This window comes from Tamandua tetradactyla, chromosome 1 (genome assembly GCF_023851605.1).
Source record: "Tamandua tetradactyla isolate mTamTet1 chromosome 1, mTamTet1.pri, whole genome shotgun sequence".
Lineage (NCBI taxonomy): Eukaryota > Metazoa > Chordata > Mammalia > Pilosa > Myrmecophagidae > Tamandua > Tamandua tetradactyla.
In genome coordinates this window covers 69,559,942-69,577,982 of record NC_135327.1, presented here as the reverse complement: position 1 = coordinate 69,577,982, position 18,041 = coordinate 69,559,942, and the positions used below count along the sequence as shown (strand labels likewise).

At 47.3% G+C, this 18,041-nt stretch overlaps 1 protein-coding gene across 6 annotated transcripts in view; it reads left to right on the top strand.

Moving 5' to 3' along the window:
- Nucleotides 1-18,041, top strand: part of TNS3 (tensin 3) — a 434,926-nt gene that overhangs the window by 81,410 nt on the left and 335,475 nt on the right. The window contains exon 1 of one of the 6 annotated variants that reach the window (XM_077118777.1): nt 616-725. The exons of 3 other annotated variants lie outside the window; for them this stretch is intronic. The gene's annotated coding sequence lies outside the window, so the exon portion shown is untranslated. Of the gene's footprint in view, nt 1-615; nt 758-8,108; nt 10,060-18,041 lie in introns of those variants that run through there. 2 more of the 6 variants (XM_077118771.1, XM_077118758.1) reach the window with 2 other exon arrangements.

Here is an 18,041-nt window from a genome sequence, read left to right as displayed (position 1 = left end):
GATCCTTTCTTAGAGTCCCTCTGCCTGAGACCTTCTTTCCTGTTGGCTCTTGGCATTTTTAAATCCTTCTCATTTACCCGGGATCATTTTAGAAGTAATATGACTTCAAGAGTCTTCCCTGACTCCCCCTCCCCCCCAACCCCTACTAGTTGTACATTCCAGGAACTGATAAAGCATCTTGGGCTTTCCCTGTTCAGACACTTATTATGCTGTGTTGTAATTACTGCCTTATGTATACACATATCCCTCTTGACAGTAAGCTGCAGGTGGGCAGCTTTGGTCTGGGCTTCCCCCTCCGTTCCCCCAGAGCACAATAATTATACCTGTTAAATGAATGAACTGGTTGTGCACGAACCAGGACTTCAACCCAGGGCTTTCGCTGCCCCTAATCTGGAATCCTGAGAAACACTCGGAGCCGACCCTTTCACCTGGGTATGATAATTGCATGTAGCCAGCCCTGCAGGGCGGCGGACCGGGGTAGCGAGCGCCTCAGGTCGGCCCGCGCGGCACTGTCAGGGCAGTGGGCAGATGGGCCGGCGGCCCCTCCCTGCAGGCGGACGGCGAGCGCGGGCGGGAGCGGCGATTGCCCGCGCGGCCTCGAGGGGGCCCTGCCGCGGGCGCCGCCGGCCGCAGGGAGGAGAGGCCGCCTCCGCACTCTACTCGCGCTGCTCGCGCCCAGCCTCCAGCCGGCCATCGCGCCAGGACCCGCTCGGCCTCAGCCCCAGGTACTCTCGGACTGGGACGCACCGACCGGCGGGTGAGAGCGGACCAGGGCACGCGCGCCGACCTCTTTGTTTTGGGCGGGCTCGGGCGTTTGCGCCCTCGGCGCGGGGACCTGGATCGGGGCGCTGGGACCAAGTCTCCGAGCGCGCGGAGATCAGGGCTCAGGGCGCGCGGGAGGTTGGGGCGATGGTCTGGGAACTTGGGGCCTTCGGGTGCGGGGACGAGGGGGGATCGGGGAGCAGAGGTTCGGGGCTTGGGGACAGGGTCTCGAGGCCGCTGGCTTGCTTAACTGGGCGGCGGGCGGTGACCGAGCGTGCCCGGGGCCACGGTCCGGATCGGCAGCAGTCGTGCAGTGGTGGCCCGGCGGACTTTGCCTCCTTGGGACGCGTCTGGAGACTCCGCGGCTCAGAACCCAACTTGGGGCTGTCATAGAGAACTGCAGACCCTTCTCCCGCCCTTTTTTGGAAAGTTCTTCGGGGGAGTCTGTCTTGCTTTTTCTCTTTGCTAAGGGGGGTCGGGGGTCGGGGGCAGAAGGCAGGAGTCCCACCGCGGCCTTCTGCCCCTTGGGAGGAGCAGGAGCACTTAGGAGGGGGATCTGCGTCCTGGTTGGAGACACCTGTGGCCCTCGCCTCTAGGCACGCCCACCCTGTCGCTTGACAAGCGGGAGGTGGAGGGCCCCGGACCCCATGGGCACTGCTCAGGGGTCGCACTGACCTTGAGACCCGGCGACCTGACTAGTGAGCCCAGGGGTCATGTGTTCGAAGTGATTTGGAAATCTGCATGTGGTTGGAAGAGACCAAAGAGTTCGACCCTCATTCTCACGACTGTGCAAGCAGGTGACTTGGATGTCCCAGTGTGGTAAAACAAAACAAACAAAAAACAATGCAATCTGGGATGTGGGGTCACCAGATAGCACCATGCCTCCAAGACCCCAGACTCAGACCCCAGCCTCAGAGGGGACCCAGCCATTTGTGTGCTTTGATTTTCTGTTATAGCCCCCCCCCACACATGCTTTTCCTCACTGGTGATATTAATAATAATAATTGAAGACTCTTAAATTAGACTGAAAAGTTTGAATGCAAAAATCATCATCCATATCGTCCTTTGGACATTGTCAGTATATTTTCTCCAGGCTTTTTGTTTGGGCAGATTGTTCTTTTGAAAGTACGTAGTTCTTTGCCTTTTGAAGGATTTTTACGAGGCCTTGTGTGGTAGGTTCTTCCCTCTTGGGAGCCTGGAAGGTTATTTGCAAATCAGTCAACAAAGTATTGAGCAAGGTTTTTCTGTGCCAAGGGTGGGAGGGGCCTGGGCGCCGGGGTGGTGAGTAAGCTCACCATGCAGAGTGCAAAGACAGAAGGTGCAGGAGGCTAGGTGCCCATGCGTCCCTGGGAGTGCGACAGCAGAGGCATGGACACTTCTGTCTGCAGATTGGGACTAGGGAACCCAGCAGAAGGCTTGTTCCAGGCTGAGTGACTTCACAGACAAAGCCATAGTAACAGCCATAGTGAAGCTGATTGAGTGTTCAGTAGTGCCAGGCACTGGATACCAGGTTTATTCCCTATTCCCACATGTAGAAACTGAGGCAAAGAAGGGCTAAGTAATTTGCCCAAGATCAAGAAACAATTGTGCCAGTGCAGCCCAGGATTCCTGGCCAGGACTGTGGGATTCCAGAACTTTGCTTCCAGCTGCCTCAGCTCTGACCCTTGATTAGATTTTTTTAATTTTTTTATTTAGAGAAGTTATGGGTTTTGAGAAAAAGCATGCATAAAATACGGGTTCCCATATACTACCCTATTATCAACACATTATTAACACTTTGTCGATTAGATTCCAAGGCATGTCCTGGAAAGCAAATTCCTCAGCAGGGACTACAATTGGTGGGCTTTTGCAAAGTATGACTTTGGCACCTAATGTTTTTAAATGGAGGTGCTTGAAAAGTTTTGCCTTTTGTGGTAAATGTGATACTCGTGGGCTATCCAAGATGTTAATGATGGGGGATAAAAACAACCTGGAAATGGGGCAACGAGGCAAGAAACATGAGTGGAGGAGGCAAAGAGGAGGAAAATTTCTACCTCCATTTGGCCATAAGAGCTCATATCTTTATAGGAGTTTCTACACACACACACACACACACACACACACACACACACACACCACACCGACCCGTTTTACAGAGTAAAACCCTAAGTGAATTTCTCCAAGTCCCAGGAATAGTTAGGGACCCGAATCAGAACTGGTACTCATTCTCTAAGGGTAGCCTCCTATAAACTACTTATGTGAAAGGGAGAACATTTTGTTCCCTCCCCTGACCCCTGATGTATTACTTCTGTAAGCGGAAGGTGCAGTAAGTTCCAGGAAGAAGAGGATACAAAGGGAACCAGTCAACCTCTTGGAGGGCAGAAAGTTACTTTTTATATCCCTGCCATTTAGTAGGTAGCCTGGAGACACTGGTTGCTTTAACAGTGTCTTTAGTGCTAAGTGAGACTCTTGCAGGCTTGCCAGGACTTCCGGTTTGTGTTGATATGGGTGGGTCTGGCCCGTGTGCTCCAGCCAGCAGTAGCTAGGGAATGGGGGTGTGGGGTCTGGGTTGAAGGTGCCCAGGAGTGTGGTTGACCCACACTCAGTAAAGTGGGACTCAGTTAAGCCCAGGGTCCAAACAGTGGCACCAAGCCAGCTCTGTCTACCCGGAGGCCTTTGCAGCCCTCCCCTGTGAATACAGAGTGGGTGGGTAGATTCTGGATCATTGGGTAATTAAGTAGGAGTCTGGTTCCTTGCAGTTATTAACAAGTGTGTTGGAAACCCTCACTGTCTGCAACCTCCTCTGTGTTCTTGGTGCCTAGATACAGTTATTTCTTTTAGTTCTCGCAGCAAAGCAGTGAGGTGGATGTGGTGTGGCCTTATCTTTATAGGGATCTCCATTTTCCCAGAGTAGAGGAACTGGTACTTAAATGCAGGACTGTCTGAAGGCAAGTAATATGCTGTTACCTTCTTGCTCCATTCCCTTTAGAATACCAAGATCATAACCATCACTAGTAACCCAAACACTGCTGCTAAACTCTATTTGTTTCTGCAAAGAGTTTGAGTCTTATATCATGTTGAAGGTTTATAACTCTGTATTTCTTTGGGGAGACTAGGGGTAGGAAAATGTATTTCCCTATATCTGTCATTTCTTAGAAAAGCAGAAAACGAGAACATCCTAGTTTCTTGTATTTTCCTTTTTGAATTGTGCATATCAGGGATAAGTATGTGCGATTCCACCATTTTGATGGGGGACATCCTATTGAGCTCAGGATCCAGGGAATGAGCTGGCGGGCTTGGCGTCACCAAAGCGCACGGAGGCCCTGGGAGCAGGTCCTTCTGCAGGGCCTGTGATACCCAGCTCTGCAAGTGAACTGTCACTTTCCTCCACTTTTTCACACATCCAGGTGACATCCAGGCTCCCACCTTGTGCCCAGCCCTGACTCAGCCTGGCCTGGCATGAGCAGTTCTGTGACCTGGTCCCAGACCACCTCTGGGTGCAGCTGTTTGCAGAATTGAAGGTGGGGGGGATGGGGGGTGGAGAAGTTGGTGAATGAACGTGGCCTGGGGCCATCTAGTTTAGGGACAAGTGACAGTAACCTACAGAATGCCTTGTGTCACAGACCGAAAACGATTCTTGGCGGTCATCATAATGAAAGTTATGCTGTTGTTTTACAGAAGGCAGTGATGTTGTATTAATATGTTTGGCCTCCAATGGGCAGAATTGGTTAAAGATGATGCCTGAAGAGTCTGTTTCAATGATTGGGAAATCCCCCTGAGGCTGCCAGCTCTGGGAGAGGAGCTTTCTCCTGGCTGTCTCTCTGAGGGTCAGGCAGGAAGCCCCCGGAGCCCTGCGCAAGCTTCCCTCCTGCCACCAGCCAAGTAACTGCTGAAAATGATGCCTTCTGTGCTGGTGTGGGATGCTTTTGATGCAGGCTCTCTGATCCTTGGCCTTCCTTGCAAGATGCACGTTAGTGTTCATTTCACGGAAAGGCACTGAGATTCAGTGAGCCTGAATAACCCCTCCATGGCATGTGGGGAGTAAGTTCCCAGCTGCCTTTCCGCCCAGCTCTGACTGGTGGCAAAGCCTGTGCCTGGAAGTCATCTGCAGGGTCCGTGATGCTGCTTGGCCGTCCCGGGCCTAACCTGTGGGTGGGTGGAGACAAGGGTGATGGAGTCTGGGTGACTGGATTTGAATCCAGTTCCATCTGCCCTGCTTGGAGTTCTTTCCTAAAAAGGCTTACCTTGCCAGAGGTTTTCACAGCCCCCACAGCCCACCTGTGAGGTGGTCCTCCTTGTGTCTTACTGAGCGGGGTGCAGGAAATTGGGGGACTTGGAGCGGGTTGGGTGAGGGAGGGAAGACTCTGGAGCTTGCCTGGCGCGTCTTGCCTGGGTCCCAAATCTGGCAAGTGCTCCAATTGTGGCCACTTCCTCGCACACCCGGGGCCTTTTCTTTCCTTCTTGTTCTTCCTTCCTCCCTCTCAGCTCTAATTATGGCACGTGTTTAAGTTGCCTCCCCCTTCCTCTTCCTCTTCTCCTATGGGGAGCGATAATAACACTTAATACACCCTTTGCAAGCCCGGCTTGCTTTTTGTTTCCGATGAAGTAGAAGCCATCTTTAGGAATCCTTCCTGCAGCTGTCCAGACTTTGCCCCCAGTAGATATTAGCATCTGGGAGCTGCATAATTCCGACCCTCATTGCCCCTGGCCAGCTGCGCCTCACGTCCTCGTTTAGGGAGAGCAGGGGTGGGGGAGGTGGAGGTGGAGGTGGTGGGTGGCGGGGGTACCTCAGAGGGTCTCACCTGTTTGGGTGCCTCTTGTGTATAGATGTTATGAAACTGGCCATGAGAAATAAAAGCAAATCTCTGAAGTTTCGAATAGACCAAAATTAACAATTTGCAGTCGTGAAAGAGGCACAATGTCCCCCCCCCCCCCCCGAAGCATCCAGGACCAAGACTATTAAATGCTATTAAGTGCGGTCTGCAATGTTCTCTTTTTATGAGACGGAGAGCCGTGCACCAGGCCCCTGGAAGCTGTTGATTTCCCACCTGAGGATTCAGACAGCCCGCTGTCTTCCCTGGTACCTGGAATACATTTGCATCGAGTTGCATTTCACTCGGTTTAGAGGTTTACGCCCCCGAAGCGGGTCCACATCTGGCCCAGCAGCATCCACCCTGGGGGCCGTTCTTGGCTGTTGGTGGTGGTTATGCATTTTCTACGCATTCCTCCTTGGGCCCGGTGCCTCATGCCCCACTTCACTTGCCACTACACAGCCATGAACAAAAGGGCTTGATTGATTTGGTCCCTGGGGCTGCTTCTCTCCCTTGTGTGATCCAGTGTCTTTCCTAAGTATTTCACTGAGCAGCAGCGGCCCCTTTCACAGTTGGTCATTTTGGATGTAGATCAAAGATACCTGTCGAAGCATTGGACAAGCCACTGTGACTTGCCTGGTCTTTCCTCACCTGCAGCCTGGGGACGTCAGGACCCCTGAGGGGCTGTGGGGAGCATAGCATAGGTGCAGTATCTTTTTGGATGGAAAAGGTCTGGAGGCTGGGCCAGGGGAGGTGGGGGTTTGTTAGTGATGGAGATCTCAGTGGCTCTGGACTCCCTTCTTGCCAGCCGGCTCCAAACTTCTTCACTTTCTTTGTTCCTGCTGGATTTCCTTAGCTCCAGAGGTCTGAAGAAAACCTGTTCCTTGTGCTGGGGCTTCCCCATTCCCCATGGTGCTATCTGATCACCCAAGGGGGCTTCGAGCCCCTGTGATAACAGGAATGAGGGAGGTAATGGATTGCTGGAGGCTAGAGGTGACAGATGGATTTGTTTCGATAATCTACAGGACAGGTGTGTTTCCAGAACATTTTCTATGGAAAGAGCAGAAGAGCCGGTGCTGGGGGGGGGGGGGGCACCTACATGCATTTCTTTGCCCGAGGGTGGGAGCTCGGGGAGGCCATTCAGAAATGCATTTTTCTCTTGTCCTGGGCTCAAGAGGGTTAGGAAAGGGGCATCTATAATCTGTATTGCTTGGGAGCTAGTAGAAGGGTCCCACGTAATGAAGGTTTGTCTTTTCAGCCTGAATTGCTATTTGACTCATGGGATCTTTCTCCATGAAATAACTTTCTTACTTTTCCCTGTCATATGTGTTCATTATTGACTTGGGAAAGATACAAAAATACTAAGGAAAACTGTCCTTGGCCTGTCACGGCCCTGGAAGTTAATATTTTAGCCTGTTTGTGCACTAGTATATTTTCTAGGCTTTGTGAAACTACCCAGTTGAGATCCCTTCGTATATATTATTTTGTATCCTGCTCTTTAAAACCAGTGTGGCAGCCTGAGCATTTTCCAGTCTTTAAATAGCTCTTCATATGCATATGTTTTGTTGGGCGTCTGATACCCTACTGCATCGCTTAATCATTTTCCCATTGGTGGATAAAATCCTGCCTCTACCCTTCTCCCCTCTTCCTTAATTTTTTTTTTTTTTGGTTACTGTTTTAAACAATTCTATATTAACAATCTTTTACACAAATCTTTGGGCACATCTAGTGATGTCTTTGGAAGGATTCCTAGCAGGCTGTTTGAAATAAAAGATCCCAAAATTTCTGAAGCCCCTTGGTATGTGTGGTCAAATTGGAGTTGAGAAACTGTGCTTTTGGGGTACATCCTGTGTCCCTAACACAGCGCTAGGCGGGAGCCACAGGGTAGAAACCAGGCCTGCAGGAAAAGGAAGAGGGAGACTTAGCTAGTGATTTTGACAGATTGTGTAAACTCAGTGATGAATGGAATGAGAAAGCAGGAAGAATGTCTTTCATTTAAAAAAAAAAAAGGAGCCTTTGGGGTTGCGTGGTTTTATTTTCAATTAAAAGAGTCTGATTTTGTTTCTGGAGAATGGTTTTAATTTGGATAAATGGTTCCGTCTGGGAACCGCATGCCAGAACCTATGATCTATGAGTGTAATTATTCAGGGTTTCCTCGCCTGCTTTTTCTAACTAGAAAACACAAAACTGACGCCCTGCTTTGGGTCAGCCTGGGCTAAATGGAGTTTAAAGCGGCTGAGCTGTTGGCAGGAGGCTCTCTTATGAGACAGTTTGCAGGCTTTTCTGATCAGTATGTGAAATGTGCTCAGGATCAGCCGCCCCCATCACACTCATGTGGGCTGATTCTGGTTAATTTTTACCCTTTAAAAAAGAATGTGTTCACAATCACAGGTCAGGAATGTAAATAAGTGTTTTCTTTCCGTGTTTTTTTTTTTTTTCTTTCCTCTCCCCTTGGAACATGTTGGACCAGAATTACCGGCATCTTTTCCAAGTTGGCATTTGCAGAATTGGTCAGATTCGTAGGGGGTGGGGCTGGAGGCAGGAGGAGGAGGAGGGAGACTCAGCCACATGTTTGTCACTCTTGTCACTCGCCAAGGCTTACTGTACCCAGCCAGGCAGAGCGGGGAGGACGGGAGCAGGGAGCTGCTTTCCAAGGTGATGTTCAGGTTGAGGAGGGGAAGGAGTCAGTTGTGGGTGTCTCTTGGTAGATCCACGTAGAGGGATGGAGAGGGCAAAGGCCCTTGGCAGAAATGTGCTTGGTTTATTCCAAGGCAATTCAAGGAGGAGTAACAGGAAGTAAAAAAGACACAAGACAGAGAAGGGTCCATTCATTTTAAATGAGGAAAAGTGAATCAGAGCCTTCAGCAACTTTCCATGCTGCTTAAAACGATGCAAATCTGCACCTCATATTGAAGATGAACATTCAGAAGTTATAGGTAATGGGTGCAAAGGCCCCTGGCAAGTAGGAGAAAGTCAGTGAATTATTGTTTAGTCCTGTTTGGATGGCACCCCATGGAGGTGCCGGGTCCACATGGGGAACTGACAGTAGCACCTCAGTCTCAGGTCGCCTCTGTTTCTGTCTGGCGTGATGCTGGCAGCAGTTCCCCTGGGTACTCCCTCCTTGTTTCCCGACTTCAACGCTCTGATTTTAACTGGATTCTGCTGATGAAAAAATTGGATGGGATGAGTAACTGACAACATAAATACAGAATGTGGTTAATCTTGTCCTTTGTCTCACCATCACCACCTGTTTAAACAGGAATAATTCAAAATATAGGTCATTCTTAAAAGGATAATGAACTTTTATAGTGCTGTGTCTACTGCTGGAGATAATATAGCAACTTTCAATGATGTATCTAGGCTTTTGAAAGGTTCCCTGTGCTCACACACTAACAAAACACAGAATCGTTTCCCCTCTTCCCATTTAGGTATTTGTGACATTTAGGTGTTGGAAGCATAGTGTAGATGTAATTTTCACACTTTTCCTAAATGTATATTATATTCTGAACATTTACCCAAGTTTCTACAATGTTTTCAGGATTAGGATTTTAATGATTTCTAAAACTTGGAGCGCAGCTTTGCATGGTCATTCATCTCCTGGCCTGGTTATTTGTCAAAACATATTCTTCCAGAAAATAAGCTCAGTTTCCACACCTGCTCAGTGGGTGCCCGTCTGCTCTTTGGTTTTGCATGTGGCCTGTGGGGAAGCCCTGTGCAGGCACGCCCTCAGCAGTGGGCATGTCATGGACCCTCTGCAGAGAGTAGAGTGGAGCTGGGTGTGCCCTAGGGAACTACATTTCTTCTCCCCAGAAGAATGCTGCCAAGGGGCAGGGGCTGGTGCAGGCTTTTGCCAAGTGTAGGGCTTCACAAACTGGTTTAACTAGAAGCAGGTTCCTGGGACATCATGTGCAAAAGGCAAAAAGCACAACAACCTGTGACTGGCCTGGCACCAAGGGCAGGGGATGGTGCACTGGAGCCTGCTGTAAAGGCAACCTTGGCCCTTTGGATCTTTGTGACCTTGGAAAGCTTCCAGCAAGTTGCTGTTGGCGCTGAGTTCAGCTCTGTCACCAGCAATGCTCTAGTTGAGTTCCTGGCAGGCTTGGATTTCCTTTCTCAGTGCCAAGATGAGGTTGGCAAATAGCTGAAGCTGACAAAGACTTTTGGCCACCCATGATTTCTATTGTCCTGTGTTCCCTTGACCTTCTGCGTTGACAGCCTGCTCTTTTCTTTGTTTGTGCTGGTTCTGTCTGCTGTGTTCTGCCCATTGTCAGATCCTGTTGTTTGAGGCAAGGGATGAGGACATCGTGCTTCCATCTCCTATAGTGCTAGTTGAGATTGAGAAGGAAGGTGGCCTTGGACGCTGCATCAGTCCTGCCTGTATTTGCTTTGGGAGTGAAGTGGAAGGAGAGCAGCCTTTGGAGGACCAGGTGTGGCATTGGATCCTGCAGTAGACACCAAACTTCTCTGAAGACTGGTTGATGTTGAGAACCTCACCGAATAGTCAGGGGTACGTGGTGACATTGTGTGTTTGAGGGTCGTCTTTAGTAACGATTAGGTATTATCTATAACTTTTCTTTCTTTAGCGAATCGCCTTTTCAGGAAATCCCAAGGAAACTTTCTACAGGAAGGCTCAGAGTTCTTCCTTATTCGTCCCCCAGCAGATTGATTTGGGATGAGGTGGACATAGAGGGACCTCGAGGCCTCTTCCCATATCCATGCCCCATCAGGCTGTCCACTACACAGAGGCAGGGATGTCTGGCTGGGACCCTGCTGTGCTAGCCCACCTTCTCTCCAGAGGCTCAGTTAGCCACGCCTTTCCTCTTCTAGCATAGCCTGGGATAAAGGGGGGATATTTCTGTTTGTCTTGCTTTCTTTCTCTCCTCACTACAATCTGAACTCCTCCAGGGACAAGAACCACATCTTTTTTTCTTTTTTTTTTTCATATGATAAGAGCTTTGGAAGGAGCCCAGGGTTAGCCGTTGACCTTGGACATGACATGACTCACCAAGAGCCTCCCTCCATCCTTTTGGAATGCAAGAGGACTCCCTAATTGGATGTCTGGGGTAGCCCTGACAAAACTGTGTAAGAACATATATTTCACAATGCAAGGAGACGACTCAGTACTCCCATGGGAACTTCCTAGAAGCTGATTCTTTACCAGGAGGGAGAGAGATGCTTATATTTTTTTCCAGGTTTCATTAATTTCATTTTATTTTCTTGGAGTTCTGCTATAATTCATTAACTTTCAGAGGAGAGCGGTTTGCCCCTTTTCTTACAGATTTCAGGATTTAGCCTTACTGTTATTTTCTTGGAAAACATCCACATTTGAAGTTGTCATATTATTGGAAGTTTATGTTAAATGCCTATTAGGACCCAGGATCATGAGGCCTTACTCTTGTGAATCTTATGTAAGTAGCATAGAAGCTTAGACTACCTATAGCCATGTCTAAGCATTACTTCAGGAAGACCTTTGTTGTTCCTCAAATGCGGCCTCAGTCTCTCTAAGCCCGACTCTGCAAGTGCAATCATTGCCCTCCCCCCTGTGTGGGACATGACATCCACGGGTGAACGTCCCTGTGATGACGTGGGAGATGACTCCCAGGGATGAATCCAGACCTGGCACCATGGGATCAACAATTCCATCCTGACCAAATGGGGGAAAAGAAGTATAATTAATGAAGTATCAGTGGCAGAGAGAGTTCAAATAGAGTCGAGGGGCTACTCTGGAGGTTGCTCTTACGCAAGCTTCAGATAGGCCCTGCTATCCATCATAACCTCCCAACCCCCAACCAGGACCATTCCAACCAATCCTAAAGAACACCTAGGGTAATTTATAAGATTCCACAAGGGTTCCAGGCACTAGAGTAATATTCCACAAGCCTGCAACCTCCAGATGGGTCCCTGGTTGAGATAATTCCTGAAACCTAGCCCAGGCTCTCCAGAACATCAGATAGTTCCATTTCCCTACCCTATATTAGTAGACAGATCCTTCCAGTGTCAAAAATTTAGAATTGCCATAGCCCAAACAACCCTGATGAGAGGTATGGAAAGATCAAAAGTGATGGTGGAATTATACATAGAAGATAGGACTTAACAAATGAATATGAATGCTGAATCATTAAATTGATATCTCATTTAGTCTCCAGTATTTTAGAGCAACTAGAAGTAAAAACCTAAAATTGTGAAATTGTAACCCATGTCAAAGTCTGAAATACATTCTGCAACTAATTGTGGTGCATGCTTGGAAATTTATAGCTTTTTTTGTGTATGTTATTGTTCACAAAAAAAAGGAAAAAAAGGTTGATTGTGATGATAAAAAAAGTATTTAAGCCCTCTAGCCTCCTATATCCTGGAGCAGCTAGAAGGAAAAATCTGCGGGGATCATATGGTAACCCATGACAAACTCTGGGATCTGTCCTGTAACCACTTTTCGAAGAATGCTTTGAAAACTATTGCTTTTTTATGTCTTCGCTTTGTATATATGTTATACTACACAATAAAAAAAGTTAAATATCTTTTAGGAATATATGAATATAGTAACTGCAAATACGAAGCTGTTACTTTACGATTCTTTATAGCACAAAAGAATATTCTTTTTCGATACAGTGTGTTATGGGCTTTCCTTATAATCCATACTGTAACATGGCAGGAAATTTATTTCCTTTTCTTGCTTTCAGAATGGATTCCAATCTTGATTCAGATCCACTCGCAATGCAGAATCTCTCATCTCATTTTTAAATGAAAGGGTTTTGTTCTCATAGAAATGTTGGACACACAGCAGACTCTTCTCGGAAAAAGAGACTCACTTATCTGCTTTCCGTTGAGCCTATCCAGATCATGTTCACAAATTCATTCCGTGGGGCTGGCTGCGTCTAAAAAACCTGGCCAAGTCTGGCAGAAATGTTTTCATCAGCTGTATGATTCACTTGGTGCCTAGAAACACACCACATGACTGTTGCGATGGAGAATGGGTGATAGGAAAGCGGGGCATATTGCAGATAGTGCTTTGTTCGTCAGACCCTTTGGGAAGATAGCGTGTCTGGGTACAAGTTATCTTTACATCAGCTGATCCATCTGTCCTTCCTCCAAGAGGCTGCAGCCCTGTTCAATGCCATTGTATCGCCAGTTGGCGTTTGGCCTTGTCCCTGGGTTAAACACATGGCTCAGTGTCCCATTGTTACAGAGACATGACTCCCCATCATCCACCCACGTTTCCCATAACACAGTGTTGTTTTTAGCTTCATGAATGAGATGTGGAACAGGGCAAATTCATGAACCTCAGGCTTGTGCTGTGAATAAAATGCATGCACCTGGGAGTGGAGAGAGCAGGACGGGAAGCAACTGGCATTTATTATTTACCATGGGTTACGCCTTGTGCTGGGGGAACACATTTGTTTGTCCCTTTGTTCATTCATTCATCCATTCAATCATTCCTTTCATGAAGTAGATATTTATTAAGTGCCAACTGTGTCCCCCATACATTTAACCCTCACCAAACTGAAGAAACTGAGGCTCAGAAGGATTAAGTAACTTGTCCCATATGTCAGCTTGGAAATGGCAGAGCCGAGGGAGGATTCTAGGTGATGTTTCTTGGCTGCATGAGCCTTTGCTCCTTCCCCTCATCAGATTTCCTCCTGGAACTCTTAGTTCTGTCAGCCTGGTTCAAGGGTCTTAGACGCAACTTGCATGCAGTGAATTGTTTGGAGGCTGTGTGAGAGGGAGCCCATGCTTTCAGACATTTGCCTGAGTCATTGGTTCTCAAAACCAGTCCCATTGTCATCACCTTGCAAACCTGCTAGAAATGCATCAGAAACTGAGTGTAGGCCTGGTTACGGGGACGTTGATAAGCCTTCAGGGGGATTCAGTCAGGTTTGAGACCCGCTGTCTAGTTTAAATCATTTTCCTGTTATGTTAATTTGAAACCACAGTGAGGCTATTAAATCAAGTATCTTTAAAAGTTCACTTTGACTTTGCAATAATTCATGCATTTCATCATTATCAGACTTGTTGACTGCTCTTCTAAAGCCTTTCAGAATCCTTGAGAGGAAGTGGCTGCATGGTTCTTGTTCTTAGGAGCATTTTATTGAAAATTGAACCCCCAATTATTTTACTGTCTATGACTAGAAACCAAGGGAAATCTGGTCATGTGTGGGATTGGAAAGTAGGGTTAGAGCCGATAAGGGTAAATTTGCATATTTTCAAGCATTTGCTTGTCTTTGATATCGTTCCCCACTGACTGGCCTGACATGAGTATGTCATTGTTGCTTAGTGGTCAGCATTTTCAGAGGTTGGTGCCTTTTGTAACCAGCTCTGCTGGTTGAAGATTAGTTTTTATTCTTCATCAAACGGATGTAGATTGAGCTTCTTTTGTGTGCAAGATTGTGCTCTTCATACAAAGAGGAATCAAGGGACTTAGCGTTGGGACACAGTGGTTAGCCACGTACACAGATGTAACATGTTATAAGGAGCCATGGCCATAAGAGCAAAAGAATGTGCTGTGAAAACTGATGGGTGAGCAAGAGGGAGGCAGTAAATCATGTAGTGGTTAAAGGCAGGGAATATAGTCGAATTCAGATGATGCCATTGCTACTTATTGTCTTGGGAATCTGAACCCTCCTGTAATCTTCAGTGAGGGTAGAGTTCTTTAGGCTCATTGGGCATTTATTAGTATATGTAACCAGAGCAACCAAAGGTAATGTGGGCATCAGGGTCGGTTTGATAAAGCAACTCAACTTGGGATTGCCCATAACCGTCTCTTGTCTCTGCCTTTTGAATTGTCACCTCCATTCCCAGACCACCTTTCTCATGCCCACAAGATGGCTGCTAGCTGCCCCTCATTTATTTCCAGAGACAGTGCCTTCTGTAAAGTCATTCAACAAAAATCCTAGATCAATCCCTATAACCACAGAAGGGTGTGCTGACTAGCTTGGAGTGTTCCCTGGAATTGATGACTATCACAGAGGAGATGGGAGATTTCATGCTTCTAGGCATGTAGGCACCTGGAAAGCCACTAACAGTGTCCATCTTCCTCAGTGGCTTCAACCCAGAGTTGTCATGAGATGACACACAGAAAGGCTGAAACCTCCACTTACCACATAGCTGATATGACAGAACTAGGGAGGAAGCATAGCACTAGAGAAGGTCTTGTGTAAGTTGATTTTGAGTGGACCCTGATGGGGAATCAGGGTTTCCAAAGGTAAGGTCAGTGTCTTGCAGAGGAAAGGGTACTTCTGGCACTAGTAGAAGAGCAGTTTGGGTCTTGTTGCTTATGTGTTCAGTGACCTGGGAGCTTGGCACTCATTTCCTTGCACTTCAATATTCTTCCACTGAGAAGTGGGTAATTATATCTTAGAAGGATGTCTCTTTGAGTGGGGATCAACTGCACTGTTAGTGAGAGATTATTTATTTTCTTCCTTTGCATTGATCGAGTGCCTCTCCGTTGAGAAGCCATCTTTACATAGGTTGTCTCATGTCCCATGTCCATTGTGCATCATGGGTGACCCTAGAATCTCTTTTGTTGGCTTCTGGTTTCACTAGTCCTTTAAGGGTGAGCCTTAGAAAGGAGGTGATCTGGTGTTTCTAGCTGGTTTGGTGCTGTTTTTCATCTTGACGTGCTTGTGTTGGCCTCTGTCAATACTCTGTGAAGTCACTGATGCATGACAGCAGAGGGCCTGGCCAAGGCATATCAGTGGCCATCAACTGACTTAGCTGTCAGGGGTCCTGAACAGTGGTGGGCTTGGCTGGAGCAAGGGGTAGTGAGAGAGGCTGGGAGCGGGAGCACGGAGTCCTGGTTTCGTGTCGTTCATCTGTGTCCTCAAGTCATTGAGTTGAATTGGCTTCGTACTGGAGTCAGCCAGTCTTGAAATCTCCCTTCCCTCTGCAAAGTGTTGATCAAGTGACAGGCCTTCAGTTTATTAACTCTAGTCTCACTCTTCTTGGGGTGAATAAAAAGAACATAGCCTAACAGACTGACTTTACCTGATCTGTGTACAGATAGAAATTGTGCTTAAAGAGAGACAGCTCACAGCAGCAGCTCCATGGGTGTCCACAACAATACCAAGTTGCAGCAGTTTGCCAGAATGACCCTCTAAGAAGAAAGCACATCACCGGGCTAAGGGATGTGGTCATTCAAGCGTTTATCCTGCTACCGTTGACCAAATAATTCTAATAACCCATTTCTTAGGCTCTTCTTTTTCTTTTTTTTCAGTATTTATATTGACAGATCTTTGTACCAGGTAGTCCATACATGGTATGCAATCAGTGGCTCACGATATCATCACATACTTGTGTATTCATCACTGTGATCATTTTTAGAACATTTGCATCACTCCAGAAAAATAAATAAAAAGAAAAAAACTCATACATCCCATGCCCCTTGCCCCTCACTCTCATTGCCCACTAGAATTTCAATTTACCCAATTTTTAAAATCCCTTATCCCTTTTCCTTATTATTTATTTTTTACCCTTATTTTTTCACTCATCTGTCCATACCCTGGATAAAAGAGCCTCAGACAAAAGGTTCTCACAATCACACATTCACATCGTAAAAGCTATATAGTTATAACTCATCTTCAAGAATCAAGGCTACTGGAACACAGTTCAGCAGTTTCAGGTACTTCCCTCTAGCCACTCCAATACACCATAACCTAAAGAAGGATATCTATATAATGCATAAGAATAACCTCCAGGATAACCTCTCAACTCTGTTGGAAACCTCTCAGCCACTGAAACTCCATTTTGTCTCATTTCTCTCTTCCCTCTTTTGGTCAAGTAGGCTTTCTCAGTCCCATGATGCTGGGTCCTAGCTCATCCTGGGAGTCCTGTCCCACACTGCCAGGGAGATCTACACCTCTGGGAGTCATGTCTCATGTAGGGGTAGGGCAGTGAGTTCACCTGCTGAGTTGATTTAGAGAGAAAGGCCCAGGCGGTAGTTTTTAAGCAGGGAAGGCCGAGGTCCCTTAGGCCTCTGTTTCAAAGCACCTGAATACACTTGGAGTGCTCCTGAGCGTTTGAGTCGAGAAGGAAATTGTGGCACAGGGGTTGGGCCCAGCCTGGCATGCTGCCACCCTCTGTTAGCAGATGTGGATTCCAAAGTATTTTGTGTACCTGTTTGCCAACCCTGTTGCCATACTGAGCAGATACTACTTTGCTAATTTTACAGTAGATAGAACCTGAGGAAGGTTACGTGACTTCAGTTGTACTTTACAATTGCAGAGTAACAAGTTGAGAGCTATATTCCCACTGCCCCCCAAAGAAGAAAAGAATTCAGTCATCTCAACCTGCTAGAAGGTCTGTCTGCTTCTCTAGGGGTCTGTGTTTCATCACACTTCTCACACTTGCCCTGGATTGCATTTCTAAGTCCCATCCTCCCGAGGGCGGGGGCTAATTTTCCTCGGTCCATTCCGTCCCCTGCAGGGGCCCCTGTGACATCCACAGGGCACAGAAAACATGCCAGCACTTTCTGCCAGATGAATAAGTGCACCCATGCTCTTCATTCACTCCTAAAACAGCAAGGAAGTCAACAGGGCATAAGCTGACAGAGTGCTCAAGCTGGAAGCTGAAGACTAAACGTGGCTATTATAATGCAGAGCCAGTTTGTGTAAATTTTTTTTTTTTGTTTGTCTCTGGAAAGCACATCTTGTGCAAGGATAAAGTCCTCAGAAAACGGGTGCCCAGCATCGTGTGTGCATGTGCCACTTCCCTCTCACTTCTCTCTTTCTTCTCCCACCACATCTTCGTGGGGCACTTGCTGCCTGTCCACCCTCATGAGCAGAGTGTTGGACATATATTCCAACTTAGTTTTATTCTTTTGATTTCTTACAAGAGGATGTGTTTGTTACATGTTTGCATGGCTCTCCAAGCTGCATCTCAAAGAGCCTGGAGTCCCAAAGCTGATTTGGTGTCTCCAATCCCTAGACTCCATATTCCATGGGTCATTGCAAACTGTTAGCAAATGCGTCTTTGGGCAGGGGTACAGAGGAGAACCAGTTATTGAGCCTGGAAACTGCCAATGGGCTGAGGAGATGGCACTGTTATGCAGAAGAGAATGTGGCATCTGAAGGCCTGGAGGAATGCTGGGTCTTAATTTACCAGAGCTGCTATGACAAACACCACACAGTGGGCTGGCTTGAACAACTGGTATTTATTGGCTCACAGTTATGAGGCTAGGAAAAGTCCAAAATAAGACACTGGTGAGTCTTGCTTTCTTCCGGAGTCTGTACGTTATAGTGCTGGCTTGCCACAATCCTCAGGGTTCCCTGGCTTGCATCTCTGCCTCCTGTCACGTGGCCATCTCTCACTCCTCTGTCTGCTCTTCTGGTTTCTACTGACTTCCAGCTTCCTTCTATGTGGGCTTCTCCAACTTCTGGCTTCTGATTTCTTCTTTTTATATGGCCTGTTAGTAATATGGATTAAGAGCAACCCTCATTCCATTGGGCTACACCTCAACTAAAAATAGCATCTTTGAGGTCCTATTTTTCTTTTTATTGT